A 16,052-nucleotide genomic window follows, 5' to 3' on the forward strand; every position below is an offset into this window, starting at 1 on the left:
TCTAATTGGGTTGTTAAGGAAGGCCACGTTGTGATTGGATGATAAAAAGACTGATTAGGAGAGTGCCGGTAATAGAACAGATTGTTAGAGTGGAAATTCCAGTACGATATCACAACAATATGTTTACCGGTACGTAGATATAAACAGTTTTCTTCCCAATAAAAACAATTTCTGCTTCAAGGTTTCATTAATGATACCTTTGTGCATTATATTTGTTATAACCAACCACTATCAGCATAAAACGGAACTCATTAGTGCAAAACCAGGGTAATTAGGCTATACTAACAAGATCTGCGAACGGATAAGGTTTGAGGGAAAAAGGAATGCATGATGCAAAATACAGAAAAAATGAATCGGCGAGGAAAAGAACAATACCAACATACCCGGTAACAGAAAATGAAGAATACAATGAAGACGAAAGTAAGGAGGATACAGAGGAAACAGCAGGCAGGTAAGTGGGTAGGTCAGCAGGAAGGCAGGTAGGAATCCTCGCAGGTGGAAGGAAAACAAAGGTGGGGACTAAGCACAGTAATGGATAAAACAAGAAACCTAATGATTTTTAAGACAGTTTGGTATGAGAATGAAATATTATAGATAGGCAGGTTGGATAAGAAATTCTGTGAGAGAGAGAGAGAGAGGGGGGTTACAGAAGAAACAGGGACACAGGTAGGTAGGGAGAAGACATGCATGTAGAGTAAAAACGCACCAGACGGGAAGGTAGAAATGTGGGTCGCGACGTAGGTAAAGATACAGACGAGCAGACAGACAAGCAGTGAGAGAGGAAGGCAAAGAGGAAACAGGGAGGTAGTGAGCGAGGCAGGCAGGAAGCGAGGTGAGGGGCACTGGAGCACAATGTTGACTCCACAATTGCCACCCATTACACACTCCACACACCCCGGCCAAGGTCAAAACACGCACACACACACACACACACACACACACACACACACACACACACACACACACACAAAATTATACTTGTTGATCCATGTATCTTATTATACCAGGTACATCTAAGTTACCAGATCTACATAGGGATATAAGGATAACAGTTTTAGAACTTAATATAACAATCTGCTGTTTTATCTGTCACCCTTTACACCATCTACTATATCAACTCCACGGTATCAATCCATTCATCAACATCCACCTGCCTCATCTAAATATCGTCCAAGGTGGCTGTAACAATGGGACATCAACAATCGTAATCCTCACTCCACTACAACCCTTCCCGCCATCCCACTTCATCCCTTCCCGCCATCTACTACGCTAAGCCTCAGGGAACAGGCTGTCTAGTCAACGTCCAGAGCCGGATACATAAAAAAGAAAAAAAAATCAGATAAACAGGCCTATCAAAGTCCAAAAACGTCAAACACCGTCCATAACAAACGTAAATAGAGGAAAATATCTTGCAAGTTTGGCTTCGGTTCCAGAGTTCGAAAACGGGACAAAGCCGAAACCGAGGCGACAAACACATCCTAAAATATAACTTGTAAAAATATTTGGCTGGTTTCATATATACTGTACTTCAACTACTCGCAAAAACAAAAGAAAGCCGAACAGCCAACCAGGAGCACAGTAATTTTCAACCACTAAAAAACAGCGGGAGAGAGAGAGAGAGAGAGAGAGAGAGAGAGAGAGAGAGAGAGAGAGAAATGCTAAATAAAGAATACATGCACGAGATAAACGAAAAAAGAATACAAGCAAATACACAGAAGACTAAAATTGAATAACAAAATATGGGATACTGAGGAATGGGCGAGAAGGAAGTCAAGCAGCGCCTGAATATAATCAACACCAACAAGCGGATATAGGAAGATACTGTAATGGAAGTGAAAACATACATGAAGAAATGGCGATTAAAATTAAAAATAAAATAAGCGATGGATAGGATGGGGAGAGGGGGAACTAAAGCATAAATCACGTCTGAATATAAACACTACACAAAGTGCTGGTGGTGGGAGAAGAGGTGGAGGGAGGGGGGGGGCGTTCCGTGCAGGCGACGATTTGTAAACAGTAGTGCCACGTGCTTTGCTAATTACCGTCCGGGGCCCCAAGGTTGGATGTCTTTTGTCTTCCAAGCAGCAAAGGCGGGAAAAATATGCAAAAGTCGCTTGGGTGGAAAATCTAGGAATGCCGTATATGCACCGTAACCCCTCTTCCCTATGCCTGCCCATGGTCGAGAAAATATGCCTTATTCTTCAATACTTGGCTCCCCCAGTTTTACCTTCAAGCAATTTTGCACTTCTACCACTATAAACGTGTTCAGACTGATTTACAGCGTCAGATACAAGTAGGGATTCTGGCTTTCGCGATCAAACGAAGCCGAAGTCAAGGCCAGCGACCGAACGCCCGCGACTCCTAGCAAGGCCACCCCGCCATAGCATTGATGGGCCACGGACTCCCACCACCCAGCCAACCAGCGAACACAAAGAGGTTGTAAAATGTACTCTGAACCACCCTCCCCGTCGCCAGTTTAGTGCACCGGTAAACAAGCGGACCAGACTCTGACTCCGAATAAGCCTGTCTTACCCCGTTTACGATATTCTGACTGGCTTAGGCGAGATCTGCGGAGACAAGAAAGGGAAAGGCCAACAAACGCAGGTACCCATTTTGCAAACGGGCATCCCTCACCTGCAAATCACGTGTGGGAGAACTCAGGTAAACTAAAAGGCATAGGGAGCTTACCCAATGGAAAATACCGTACTAAGGTTATTTCGCACGATTATATGTACTAAACACACACACACACACACCTCTAGAAGCAGGCAACCAAGCTATTTGTTTATTTTTCTATCCATCTAACGCAGAGGCCCATCCAAATCTTGCTAATTCATCTGGAATGGTCACAATAATCACCTCAAATCTTTCCTGTCCATCCTAGCCGCCCTCCCTCATGTATTCTCAACATCAAACTATATTTTCAACTCATTCTTGACAGCTCACTATTGACCTCTCCTTCACCTTGCTCTTGGTCTTCGCTCGAGAAGTAAGAATGTCCTTTTTCTTCAACTTTTTATTTTCCTTGTTCTCGCACTTCCTCTGACTCTCTGCAGCTTCCCACAACTAAGCAGGTAAGAAACTGAATTAGTTCCATGTCTTTTCTTGCCTCACGCTACCTGTAATTACCTCATCACCAACCTTGCTTGTCCTCTCCAATCCTGTTCTCAGTCTTCCTCTGCCTCTCCTCACTTAAAAAATCCCCCCCCCTCTCTCTCTCTCTCTCTCTCTCTCTCTCCAATCCCTCAACAGGCAGGTAAAGAGAGGAGTCAATCCCAGGTCTCCCCCGAGGCCCTAACAGCCAGTCACGTAATGGCTCTATCCCTTACGTAATTGCGCTAACGACCATTTAGGGTCCTTGACGCACTAATTCCGGATAAATTGCCCCTTCTTCGTGCATATTCATGGGGCCGCCCTTACCACCCACGAGCTGGTACGCCATGACATGCCAATACAAAGAATCGTAACCACATCACCATTATCCTGAACTCACTGATCACTACCGGGTAATCACCAATAAATATACCGGGTATGACAATTTCACTCTTATCTTAATCTTACTTAGGCTACCTGTTAATCACGAATATATGCCTAGGATAACTTTAGGCCACCATAACTTTATCACTACCGGGGCAGGGATAACTTCAGTCATCATTCCCACAAATCTAGGCCTACGTTGTCAATAGTGAAACACGTTTATTTTTGTACACCTGCATTTAATAATCTACCATAAAGGTAATATGAAAAATAACCGAGTCATGTTCGCTCCACACAATTTCACACGTCATGAGAATACCCTCGCTACCAAGGATAAAATCACAGCCCATAAACATAAATAACTTACTGTATATACCATGATATCCTTGACAGTCCTACAGGGTGTCTAGTCAGTAACGTCGAAAGGAGCTACGGTTACTTTCCATACCCACTAACTCCATCCCTGGCTGAAGCAAACAATGACCGAACCTAGCAACAGTGTCCCTGTCTATTGTCATCATCAAGATCCTAACCCTACTCCCACTACCATTATTCTGAAAGAGGTAAGTAGAATCCAGAAACGGGGGAAAGGCAAAATATGCATAGATTAACATTCCTGAGAGCGAAGGCAGTCAAAAGGGGTTAGGAAGACGTTAACTCATTCACTATGATGCCGTGAAATTAAGACAAAATGAATGGGGGTGATTGGACTATCTACCTCCCTGAGATTGTCAATAATAATCTGAAGGTATGGTGTAGCAGGAATACAAGAAAGGACAGCATCGCATAAAATGGGATTGAACCTTGGAATACCTGTCTCAAATCTGCATAAACTTACCTGAGGTAATAATCTAACCTTTTAATACAACACCTCCCCTAAGTTGCACACCGGTAAAATTAACGGGGAGCAAAAGAAGTATAAGATGTCCTCGGGCTGAAAGGGTTAAAAGGGTTAGAAAATGAAGACGTTAAGGGGTGACTGGAGGAGCAGTACATGTTGGAGTGGTTAATGCCCCGTCGTTGGTGGCAGATGCTGGGGCGGTGGTTAGCGATTGTTACGGGTGGGTGGCCGCTCCGGGCGGGGCTCACGGGGCCAAGGGGACAGACTAGGTGGGGGCAGGGGGGATAAGCAACAGTAGGCTAGGAAGGCAGGGAGGGTAGGCAACAGTGGGCTAGGAAGGGGGAGAGGATAGGCAAGTGGGCTAGGAAGGGGGAGAGGGTAGGCAACAGTAGGCTAGGTGGGGTGGGGGGTAGGGACTAGAAAGTGAAGATAGTGGCAAGGGAATAGAGTTGAGGACAAGGGGACAGGCCAGGTGGAGGGAGGAGCGATACGCAATAGCTAGTAAGTTAGATGGAGGGAAGTGAAAGTGAAGACTGGTGACGGGATGGGGTTGAAGGGCAACGGGACAGGCTAGGTGAAGGGATGGGAGATAGACAACTAAAACGCTAGATGAAGGGAAATGCAGTGGCGACCGAGGTAAGGGGAAAGATAGATGCGAAGGCTAGTTGGGGATAGGCAATAACAGACTAGATGGGAAGACCAGGAACTGAAGAGTGGTGAAGGAACAGGGTAGAAAGGAAACTGGAAAGAGATGACAGGTACGGTACCTGTCAGGCTAGATGGAGAGGGGACAGGCTAGCTGGGAGGAAGAATAGAGATTACAGTAACTAGATGGAAAGTGGGGAGGGGGAGATCGGAGTGAAGACTTGTAATAGGGCAGACCTGAATGAGTGAAGCCACATGAATAAGGATGTTAGAAGGGGTAAGAGGTGCTAGAAAATGAAGACTGGTGCAAGAATGAGCTAAATAGTGTGGAGGAGGAACAAAGCGATAAAAAAAGGATGAAAGTAGAAGGGGTAAAGGGACACTAGAGATTAAGGTGAGGAGGAGAATGGTGAGAGAGAGGAGGTGAAGGATTAGGTGAGGACTGGTAAGAAAACAGGCACAAGGTGGGGGTTTGGTGATTGGATAAAAATGGAAGTATCAAATACGAAATCACAATTGTACATACGGGTACATATACCGTGTATACCCAATATATATAGCCTCTCTCTCTCTCTCTCTCTCTCTCTCTCTCTCTCTCTATCTATCTATCTACCTCACGGTACATGCATAGGGTCTTCATCAAGAAATCATATCCGCAGATATACTGACCCCAGACCTCCTATGTATCATGAACCTTAAAACAGCTGCTTGACGGTACATAAACATCTACATGATAATTTCTTAACATTTCTAACCCTAATCTGTGACGACTTCTTCCTCCCTCCCCCATCTGTCACTTGGGTCACTTCCCTCCATCTCGTACGTGACCAATCTCTTCTTCCATCCTGCCCATCCATAAACGTTCGCAGAAAAATGAAACAATACCGCTCCTAGACGTTCATAGAGGCCAAAACATGGGTAAACATGTGCTATAAACAGGTTAACAAAGGCCTCCCAAACACAGGTAAACATGAGAGCTCCCAGACACTGGAAAACAAGTGTGATCCCAAATACAAGAATACAGGCTCCCAAAGTGATTTAACACAAGAGCTCCCAAAACAGGTCAACAAGTGAGATCGCAAATACAGATTAATAACTGAAGTAAATGCTGGAAAGCAAGCAAGCAATCTCCCAAATATGGGTAAGCAAACTACAGTATAAACAGGCAAACAAACCAATCCAGCTCCCCACACACGGCAAAACAAAAAGCGAACTTCCAAATACTGGTGCTCTCAAAATAGGAACACAAAGCTGACGCCCATATACTCAGAAAAGCCGCACTCATAAAGGTAGACAAGGGAGGTCCCAAACACAGGTAAACTCGCAAGCTCCCAAACAGGGGTAAACTCGCGAGCTCCAAAACACAGGTAAACTCGCAAGTTCACAAACACAGGTAAACTTGGCAGCTCCCAAACACAGGTAAGCTTGCCAGCTCCCAAACACAGGTAAGCTTGCCAGCTCCCAAACACAGGTAAGCTTGCCAGCTCCCAAACACAGGTAAGCTTGCCAGCTCCCAAACACAGGTAAGCTTGCCAGCTCCCAAACACAGGTAAACTTGCCGGCTCCTTCAGCATGTAGAGTTAGATCTCGTATTGTCATAGTCTACTCTAACAAACAGCCTCGAAAGGACCATAAGGTCTGTTGCTGTTTGCTTTCTTTTGTACTCCTTTGTACTTTATAAGCTCGCGAGTTCTCAAACACAGGTAAGTTCGCGATTTTCTAAACACAGGTAGACTTGCAAGCTTCCAAACACAGGTAAACTCGCGACGTCCCAAACAAGTTAACTCGCGAACTTCCAAACTCAGGTAAATTCGCAAGCTCCCCAAAACAGGTACACTCGCGAGCTCCCCAACAGCTAACTCGCCAGTTCCCAAACACAGGTAAACTCGCAAGCTCCCCAAAACAGGTAAACTCGCGAGTTCCCCAAAACAGGTAAACTCGCGAGCTCCCAAACACAGGTAAACTCGCGAGCTCCCAAACACAGGTAAACTCGCGAGCTCCCAAACACAGGTAAACTCGCGAGCTCCCAAACACAGGTAAACTCGCGAGCTCCCAAACACAGGTAAACTCGCGAGCTCCCAAACACAGGTAAACTCGCGAGCTCCCAAACACAGGTAAACTCGCGAGCTCCCAAACACAGGTAAACTCGCGAGCTCCCAAACTCAGGTAAACTCGCGAGCTCCCAAGCTCTAGTAAACTCGTAAGCTCCCAAACAGGTAAACTTGCAAGCTCCCAAACACAGGTAAACTAGCAAGCTCCCAAACACAGGTAAACTAGCAAGCTCCCAAACACAGGTAAACTAGCAAGCTCCCAAACACAGGTAAACTCGCAAGCTCCCTAACACAGGTAGCGATATATAAACTCTCAAGCTTTCAAATGTAAGTCAACTCGCTAGCTCCAAACAGGCAGGCTCATCAAAGGAGCTTCCAAATACACTGGAGGTAAACATACATGCTCTCGATAACATTTTCACATGTGAAGAAACAAGCCAGTTTCCAAACGTAAGTACCAGGTAATCAACTGCGCTCCCAAACATGCATAAGAAAGTCCGAAACAGAGGTAGACAGGCGAGTTCCCAAACACAGGTAAACTCGCGAGCTCTCCCTAACACAGGTAAACAAGACCCCTCCCGACAATTACGAAACTCCCGCCCACCCACAATCCCCCCTCCCTTACCTTTCAAAAACTATCGTACGGCCAGACTGCAGAATTAACGTACCTCCGACGCGTGTCCGGATTTTGACCTGGGCACGACGAACGAAGAACCAGCGAACAGGATCTCACTTTTCAGGGGCCTAAAACTCGCATATTCCGCGCGCCGCACACACAAACACCACCCTACAATAGACACACAATACCGTCACTGGAAAGGATCTCAAGACGGGGCTGGCAACCTTGTACCCCCCCCCTCCCCACAAGACGTAAACTCAGTGGGGATTGGTCCATTTAACACTGGCCCGGGCCCCCACGCGTTTTCGTCAATTATCCTGATAGTTACCGCTCACAGGGGTAATTGGCCGCACGATACACGGCCGAGTGAAACAAAATGGGAAAGGGAGTCATCCATATTGGCACAGCGCAGCAGGAGCAAGTCCGTAGTGATGGTCGCAGTTGCCACACGCCGCCAACGCCACCACCACCACTCTACTGTTATTCTTTCTTATTTTTTTCCCTCCACCCTCCCCTCCTACCCTTGTTGACAGCCCTCGTGTTGGCCTGTTGTTATGTGGGTCTGTCTGGGAGAGAATTTTAGCCCCATCCCGCATTGTTGGAGTATCCCCGAGGGGTTGAAATGACCCTATACAAAGTGCAATATTATGTTGGGGGATGGAAGCCAATAGCAACCTGTCTGCGGTTGACTGGGAAAGGGTAGGGGGGAAGGAGGGAGGGTGTGGGGGAGGGACTGCGTGTATGATAATTAGACAATCAGATTATTTAATATCTCTTATCTCTCGGGACCTCCGACGCTGAGAAAAATCACCATTATCTCAGCGCACGATCCCGGGATGAAAGATGTAATTTAGGCTTCCACCAGGACACTGCTTTTGACGTATAAAGGCATGATAATCGAGATATGGCGGTATTTGGTGAAAGACAAGGAGGATATGGAGGCAGGGGGGAGGGGGAGATGAGGTGGAAGAGGGAGAACTACACACATTGCCACAATTAACTCAATTCCTCCATTTCATCCAAGGGAACCTGGTTGATACCCACTGAAGCAAATCACCCACACACTAAACTACCTCTAGCTAGGGATTAAACCGAGGTACAAGATTGGAAAACAGCGCTATCTGAGGGATTATGGAGTAGGGAGGAGTGAGAGAATGAGGGAGGGAGGGAGGCAGGAGGGTGGGAGAGACTTACCTAGCTCGAACAAGTGAGTTACTCTGGAATGGTAAGTCTCACACACCCTCACACAAAAACATTACAATAATAGGATCGTCCATGTGGGATATATTTTTGCTTCGGCTTTGCTGCTCCATACGCTTAAACGTATCAGTGGGCGATTTATCTAAAAATACCCAATAACAACAGCAGTAAAACGAAACGCAATAAACAAACACATCCTACTTGTAGTTTACCGATCCCAAGCTTACGTAACGAATACCAAGGATGGAATGTAAAAAAAAAAAAAAAAGAAAAAAAAAACGATCTGAACTGACCGTACACATTTCCTTCGTATGGACTTGGAAATTTCCCAACAATTACTGCAATCAAACACTTTTTAGTATTTTCCCCTTCAGAGTACACCTCCCGTGATAAAGCAGATCCACACAACATAACATAATAATCAGTCAATGCAACTAACAAACAAAAGAATAACGAAAATAATGTGTATGCTACCTGGCATTTCGCATTTCCATCAATTAATGTCGCTATTTCATACTAGCAGAGAATGAAGAATGCATTAACAGTGGTGTCGTATTACTGTGGACGAGGCCTGAATAAAATTAATCTGATTTAATTTGTTACTCTCAAAACTGCATCTTTCTCAGCCGCAATGTCTTTCCCCATTACCTTCTCTCCTAAATTTCTCTTACTACCTATCTTTTCACCTTCCAGTCTTTTTCCCTCCTCTAAGTTTTTCCTTCCCTTTCATTCCTGTCCGTCTTTCCCCTCTCCAATTTCCCATTTCCCTCACCTACACATCTCCCTTCTTCCTTCTCTTTCACCTCTCTCTCTCCTCTCCTTCACTTCCCCCCCTCCCCTCCTCTACTCTCCCCCCTCCCCCACATTCCTCCTCCCGGGCCAGCCAGTGACGAACGCTGGAGAAACTGACTACACTACACAACAGAAAATGTGATCAGGGTACAAATATCTTCTCGTCCTCTGGGGCCTCGATAAGGTGGGGCGAGTGGAAGAGAAGGTGGCAGTGGACGAAGGAGAAATGGGGGGGGGTGGGAGGACGAGTCTGGGAGGACGTGAAATTAGAAATGTGAAAGAAATAACAGGGGTGGACGAGAGATGAAGTAAACCGTGTGGAGTGGATGAAAATGTGAACGAGAATGTGAACTACAAATGAGAGGAAAATGGAGAACAGTTTGAGGAAAGAAGAAACTGCAAGACAAAGCCAGACGGAATAAAAGCCAAAGAACTAAAAGGAAGCGGGAGGAGGAGGAAACAAGAAGAGAAATTAAAGAATCATTGAGGCAGAGAAACAAAAGAAAGCGGAGGGAGAGAAGGTGGAAGTGATATGGTGTGCTACGTTCTGGTCGGGGCAGGAAAGTGGAACTGGAGTGGGGGGAGGGGGGGAAGGGGGAGGGAAAGGGAGTCAGGAGGAGACAGAAGGGAAGGGAGGGGGGAGAAGGAGACTGGATGGCGAGAGGTGACAGAATGGAGGGTGAGAGGGAGGTAGGATTGGGAGGGAGAAGGGAGGTGGGGGAGGGAGAAGGGAGGTGGGGGAGGGAGAAGGGAGGTGGGGGAGGGGAGGGATGAAAAGGGGGCAGGGGTGGTGAGAGGGGTTGAAGAGAAAGTGAAAGAAAGGGGGAAGGCTGGGAGGAAAAAGGAAGAAGGTAATGAGGGGAAGAAAAATAAAGAGACGGAGAAGGGGATGGGAGAATAGGAACTAAAGGAATGGGAGATATAGAAACAATGGAAGAGGAGGGGGGGAGGGGATAGGGATGAAGGGAAGGTGGAAAGGAAGGTGTGTGTCCAGGAGTTATCTATAAGCTTTCACCACTGGGCTATCACGGCCACAGCTGTCTATCATCACTACTATCACCATAATGACCACCACAATCACTCACCACTCACACCACCACCTTTGTTATCAATATCACTCCTAACACGAGAGAGAGAGAGAGAGAGAGAGAGAGAGAGAGAGAGAGAGAGAGAGAGAGAGAGAATCACCACTTCCAAAACAGATTCAGAAGACCAATACCAATCACTAGTAGCCTACAACAACAATAATTATTCCCAGTGTCACTAATACCACCTATCACGATCATAACCAATAGCTACCATCATCAGATCTACTACCACTATCACCACCACCTTAACTACACCACTCAGCTGCCACAATTACCATCAGTGTCAGTCATATCGATAACAGTACAGCGATCATACCTACAACCACTCCATCAACACTACTCTCAGCAACCACTTGCTACCAGGACTACCATTATGAACCTTTCCTTCGACTAACACTCCATTATTCTACTTTCCAACTATTCCTACCACTATCAAAACCACTCACTACAACTACCATCAAAACTACCACAATCAACCATCACCCAAGCGAGGTACGTGGAAGGCCTTTTAACCCACAACCACCTGAAAAACACCCGCTTCCCGTGAACCCACCCAGACAAACACCCCCAAAAAACACGGGAAAAGTGGCAGAGAGAGAGAGAAAGAGAGAGTAGGCTTTGGAGGAGAGGGCTGAGAAGGGAAGTGTAAGAGAGGGAGACAGGTAGAAAGGCGATAGGATAAGAGAGAAAGTGCGTCAGTGGGGAGAGATTGCGGAGAGGGAGAAAAAAAGGGAAGGGAGGAGGAAGGAAGGAGGGGGTGTGGGGGAGGAAAGAAGGGAGCGAACAAGGTGGAAGCAAGAAAGAACAAAACTTAGAGAAGGCAGACAGGGCGGGTGGAAGTGAGGTGGAGGATGAAGTAAGGGAGGAAGAGAAGGGAGGGAGGGACTCAGCGGATGGAGGAAGGAAGGAGGGAGGGAGGGAGGGAGGTGGGTGGTGGAAGGGTGGGGAGGGGAGGGGGGGGCGGGGTCGCTAAGGCCACCCACAACCCAGAATTCTTGTTGACAGAGACCAGCCAACTCCTAACTTAACCCTAATTTTCCTTCCTCCCAGCACCTTCCTAGCATAAACCGGGACAACAAACTGGTCAACCGGGAGGCCAGACACGAGCAAACGAGACCCAAAATACCGGGGAAACGAGACGGAAGGAGAGGGAGGGAGGGACGAAAATGGGGAGCGTGTAAGAGGGCAATGTAGTCAGACCGCGCGCTCAGGCAGGCAGGCAGGTAGGGGCGTTTCCTCCCGACGCTTCACTACTTACAGGGAATGCCGCTTATGTCTTTCTTAGAGATTGGATTTTGGACCTGTTGCATCTATCCACCACTCTCCCTACCACTCCTGCACCCCTCTTGCACGCACGGCCTCTCTCTCTCTCTCACACACACACACACACACACACACACACACACACACATGGGGGACAGGAGAGGTAGAAAGAGGGGGTAAGTGGGGATTCATCAAAAGACCTCAACCCACAATTAAATCCCCCGGCCACCCTCCGCACGCTACCTGACCCGGGCCGGAGGGGAGATCCTACCCGACGGCTCACACACACACACACACACACACACACACACACACACACACACACACACACACACACACACAATCCGATTCTCACACCCACACATCACGGACACCCTCTACGCTGTCATACCCGATAGAAATTACATTAACAAGTAATTTCTATGTAGCGGCGAGGGTGTAGGCCAGGTGTAGGAGGACGGTGAGGAGTTCAAGGTGTAAGAGGTATACGGTGCAGAATTATATGGGGTAAACAGTATCGAGATGAAGTTTGGAGGCTCTCTAGGCGGAGAAAAGTGTTGTGTAATGAGGATTACGGGAGGATGTAAGCCCAAGTGATAATCTTGTAGTAGTCTGGGTGCAGGGGTGGAAGAGGTGTAGCTCGCCGAGGGCTGATTTTAGGAGTGGTGAGGTAGGGTGCATAACGGGTGTATAGGATGTAAACAAAATATACCTACATGGTGTTAAGTGGTGAGCTATGTAGAGGAGTTGGGGAAGGTGAGGCAGGCGGAGTAGTGTGTGCGGTGCCGTGCAGGTAAGGTAGGATGGGGAAAGTGGTATAGGGGTGTTGTGTGGTACGGTACCGTCACCAAAATCACCCCCCCACCCTTTTTTTCTCTTCCATACTGGCCTCTCTCTCTCTCTCTCTCTCTCTCTCTCTCTCTCTAAGTAAGCCAATCACAGCAGCTACGGGTGATTTCAACACTGCCGTAAGCTCCTTTATAATCACCCTTTTGAAACTGTGCCAAAACCTTATTAGAGACCAGTACCGTATTAAACAATATAAGTAGGCTATAATGAACTGGACATAGTGCTTCATTAGTTCGAGCCTTAAAATCAACTGAAGTGCTGATAAATAATTACCTAATGTTTCATCAGACTATATGGAAATACCACAATTAAGGCACTCTATGTGTAGCTGTGAACCCATATCAGCATCAACAGGCAAAAACGAGCACCTGAACACCACGAGCGGGAGGAGCCAAAACACGACGAACCAGGGGAACCGAAACGCCTAGACAATGCGATTCAAGTCAATGGTGTTTCGAAGAACCATGAAGTGCAAATAGATATATGAAACTGAACCCATCCAAACCGATGACGTGTTCTTTTATTCTTGTTATCTCCAGATTTTCTCAGAAGAAACTACGAAACTAGAAGATACTGCCTTCATCATCCCGTCAATACAAAACGCCTTCAAGATTAATATCAGTCTTAAGCTAGCAAGAACAAACTCAATTTATGGGTATGGTAAGTACTTAAAAAAAAAAAAAAATCAAGCTGGATTTAAGTCCCCTAGTTTCCTAGGACCACTATCAACCAAATAACCTTCCCTCTGTTCCGAAGTCTATCCTCTATCTACCTAACAACCTTTCCTAAGCCCCTAATTACTGAACAACCCTCAGTAGGCGCTGGGGCAGGAAGCACTATCGGTACCCCTTGATAAGATAAGGCGCGGAACGCGTAAAGAAAATGGAAGGACGGGATGAGAGGAGGAGGGGCTAGGCTACTTATCACACCTCCGTGATAAGTGCGCAAATTTTTCCCTGTTTCCGATACGTGAACCGCTGTCGTATTAGACGTGGGTGATACGGACGCCTTTCATGTGGCTTTGGGTTTTTGAGGGAGAGAAAAAGAGAGGATGAAAGCGAAGAGAGTGGGGGAAGGAAGAGAGACGTGTGTGTGTGTGTGTGTGTGTGTGTGTGTGTGTGTGTGTGTGTGTGTGTGTGTGTGTGTGTGTGTGTGTGTGTGTGTGATTATATATATATATATATATATATATATATATATATATATATATATATGAGAGAGAGAGAGAACAGGCGGCACTGTTTTTGATGAACTATACACGACCAGGATTTAGTGGCAGCCGATACTTGACTCTGATTATGCGGATTCCAATACAAGTACAGATACTGGCTGCCGATTAGCCAATGCAGATTACGAAAGCATAGGCCTTTCACGTGTTGGGCTATATAATTCAAACATATCTAGCAGCTTATATATTATTTTGTACATGCTTAATCGATTTATGACATTTGAAGCCCATATTTCAAGATTTATCTTCAACGTGAATAATCTTTTATATTTTCAAACGCTTGATTTAACTACTTTTAAGATCTACCATATCATATCATGATTTCTGGGTGTGCTATTTTTAAAACCCGAATTGCTCACTAGTTTTGAAATTGCAATGCTAGCGTACCGTATATTTCTAATTTCGTTTTTTTTTTTCCTTGCTACCTTACCACCAGTACCGTATCTAATTACTGCCAATTTACCGGCAGTATCTAATTACTGTTAACAAAATATTTTCGATTACCGATATTTCTTTTAATGCCCCACATTCACAAATATACCGGCAACAAACACTTCAACCGACTTTTCTTTATGGCCCTACAACACGGGATATCCTTTTCCACACCTCATACCCCCACCCAGACACTAGTGATGGTTATGTTACCAAAAAGTGTACCAGCTACGAGATTTTCCTTTAAAAAAAAAAAAAAAATATCGGTAAATTGCATTAGCCTACCGTACATTAACTGCCCAGCATTTTACGTCGACTGCATAAAGCTCAAAATTAAATGACACCTTTACAAAACATACAGCACAGAGCTGAGAAAGGAACAATAATACAAGCTGCGCATATCCCACGTTACACCTGCAAACGTACCGAACAATACACCTGAACAGTAGTGCACAGGTGTTCTGACCATGTACAAAAACAGACAACCAGCTCTACCGCATCAGACGAATGTATACCAAATGCCCACAGGCTGACAAAAATGAACACACACACACACACACACACCGCTCGCTGGTGCAGTGGTAACGTTCTCGCTTGCCGACTGGTGGACGGGAGTTCGCGCCTCGCTCAGGTTGCGAAAAGTTTAACTGACGAAGTGGGTGGTTACTGTCCCCCTTGAGCAAGGGGACGGGTGTGTGCGTGTGTGAAGGTCACAGCCTTGCCCTTAGATCGGACTATATGAGCTCTCAGCTCCCTTCCGGGAGGGTAAAAGCTGACGATCACGACCATCAAGTGATCCTGACCGACCCGGTGAATTACACACACACACACACACAATGTACCGAATATGTATCGTACCCTATAAGACAGCAGCAATATCAACAAGGGCAAACACCGTAAGTTTCGATTATGCAAGATACAGACGAGCCTAACAAAAGCGTTTCCGACAGTAACCAGCTTTACCCAACTCACCTCTTTCTGGAACTCTTAACATAGGCTGTAGCTATCTCAAGTTTCCCCAGCTCATTCCCAGAAGCTCCCAGCCCCACATTACTGACACTGGCACGTACGCAATATCCATGGGCTTGGGCTACGTGGAACATGGGAAATTGCTGAGCTTTTGTGGAATTATACTGATACCCGAATATGGACACAGTATCTCCTGGTTACTGTATCCACCGAGAAAGTTTCGGCGTGATCTGGATCCTATTCAGGCAGGCAATATTGAACTTTTGTCTGTTTACAAAAAAAAAAAAAAAAAAAAAAAAAAACTCACTTACCAGTACCGCACTGCGTGGAGGATACGAAGGGTGTGAAGCATATTGATGACAGAAGATTGGTTGATACATGGGAGAAACAGCACGGTTGGCTATACCAGTATAGTACAGGATAGACAGAGGAACAAACATATAAAAAGAATCAGGCATAGCTACGTACCGTATACGATAAGATAACGGCAGATTAGATACATGACGTCTCAAGAGTTGACGCACTTGAAGCGATCCTCGGAGACTAGCAATATATATATATATATATATATATATATATATATATATATATATATATA

At 46.0% G+C, this 16,052-nt stretch overlaps 1 protein-coding gene across 2 annotated transcripts in view; it reads right to left on the reverse strand.

Moving 5' to 3' along the window:
• The window catches only part of LOC145417414 (uncharacterized), a 65,402-nt gene that overhangs the window by 39,136 nt on the left and 10,214 nt on the right, over positions 1–16,052 (reverse strand). The window contains exon 1 of one of the 2 annotated variants that reach the window (XM_080286105.1): positions 7,683–7,701. The exons of the other annotated variant lie outside the window; for it this stretch is intronic. The gene's annotated coding sequence lies outside the window, so the exon portion shown is untranslated. Of the gene's footprint in view, positions 1–7,682; positions 7,702–16,052 lie in introns of those variants that run through there. 2 annotated transcript variants of the gene reach the window in all.

The sequence above is a fragment of the Coenobita brevimanus genome, chromosome 14 (genome assembly GCF_032717465.1).
Source record: "Coenobita brevimanus isolate Jiangsu-jjx chromosome 14, ASM3271746v2, whole genome shotgun sequence".
In the NCBI taxonomy this organism is placed as follows: domain Eukaryota; kingdom Metazoa; phylum Arthropoda; class Malacostraca; order Decapoda; family Coenobitidae; genus Coenobita; species Coenobita brevimanus.